Here is a 1,689-nt window from a genome sequence, read left to right as displayed (position 1 = left end):
ATCCACTCACCTCAGCCTCCCAAAGGCGCGGGATTATAGGCTGAGCCACCGAGCCGGCTCTGATAGGCTTCTTATGACAAAAGTCTGACTCAAGCCTGCAAGGGGGAGGGAACTACTGTAGTGTGACATGGTGAGATTCCCAAGTTAGATGGGGGTGGAGGGTGTGAGATTATAGATAGGGATTTCTGTTAGGAAGATAGCTATGTTGGTGGTTTAAGAAAGAAGTGGTAAACTAAGGCATGGTGGGGAGGATAGAATGATGAGCCAGGATGTGAGAGAAATGAAGACAGTAAATGAAACATTTCTGCTTCTGGTTAGCAGCCAAATCCTTCTGGATTGTAACTAAAAATCAGTGGCTGGCAATCTTCTCCAGGCTGGATGAAAGTAACATGGATATACCTCCCATAGTTCAACCTCCCCTCGGGCGCTTAGGCTTCCTTATTTAAAAAATTTCTTTTTGAGTTGGGGTCTTACTCTACACTTTGTCACTCAGGCTGGAGTACAGTGGCAAGACCATGGCCCACCATTGCCTTGACCACCTGGGCTCAGAGTTATCCTTCTGCCTCAGCCTCCCAAGTAGCTGGGACTGTAGGCGTGCACCACCAAGCCAGGCTATTTTTTTTACTTTTATTTATTTATTTGTTTATTTATTTTTGAGTTGGAGTCTCACTCTGTCGCTCAGACTGGAGTGCAGTGGCCACTCCCGGCCACCACAGCCTCCACCTGCTGGGCTCCAGGGATCCTTCCGCCTCAGCCTTCCGAGTAGCTGGAATTACAGGCATGCGCTATCATGCCCAGCTGATTTTTTAATTTATTGTAGAGATAAGATCTCGCCAAGTTGCCCAGGCGGGTCTCGAACCCACAGGCTCGGGCAATCCCCTCATCTCAGCCTCCTAAAGTGCGGGATTACAGGATGAGCCACCGAGCCCAGCTTATTTTTTTATTTTTTGTAGAGATGAGGTCTCACTATGTTGCCAAGGCTGGTCTTGAACTACTGGGCTCAAGCAGTCTTCCTGTTTTGGCTTCCCAAAGTGCTGGGATTATAGGCGTGAGCTACTGTGCCCAGCCTCTTTTTTTTTTTTTTGAGTTGGAGTCTCACTCCGTCACCCAGGTTGGAGTGCAGTGGCATACACACTCACGGAAACCCCAGCATTGATCTGCTGGGCTCTGGCAATCCTTCTGTCTCAGCCTTTCAAGTAGCTGCAATTACAGGTGCATGCTACCATGCCCGGCTAATTTTTGATTTATTGTAGAGATGAGGTCTCGCCAAGTTGCCTGGGCTGGTCTCAGTTTGTGGGCTCAGGTAATCCACTTGCCTTGGACTCCCAAGTGCTGGGATTACAGGCCTAGCCACCGAGCCCAGCTTTTCATTTAACTCTTTAGGCTGTCTTTCTGAGTATGCAAGCTGAGCATGCCAGAGACTTTTAGTACTCACCAACAGCCATGTTATTCTCTTTCCCTGTTGCGTAAAGTTGGGTCACATTTTCAGTTTCTGCTATGGTTAGATGCACCCATGAGACTTAGTGCCAGCAGAAGGAATAAGAAGGGAAGTATTGTACACTAGTACTTCTAAAACCATATGTGATGAAGAACAAGTATTTTCTTTTTTTTTTGAGTTGGAGTCTCACTCTGTCACCCAGACTGGAGTGCAGTGGGCACTCCCGGCCACCGCAGCCTCGACCTGCTGGG

This window comes from Carlito syrichta, unplaced genomic scaffold (genome assembly GCF_000164805.1).
Source record: "Carlito syrichta isolate Samal-C Ts95f unplaced genomic scaffold, Tarsius_syrichta-2.0.1 Scaffold308805, whole genome shotgun sequence".
NCBI lineage: Eukaryota > Metazoa > Chordata > Mammalia > Primates > Tarsiidae > Carlito > Carlito syrichta.
Note: the sequence above shows the minus strand (reverse complement) of the source record.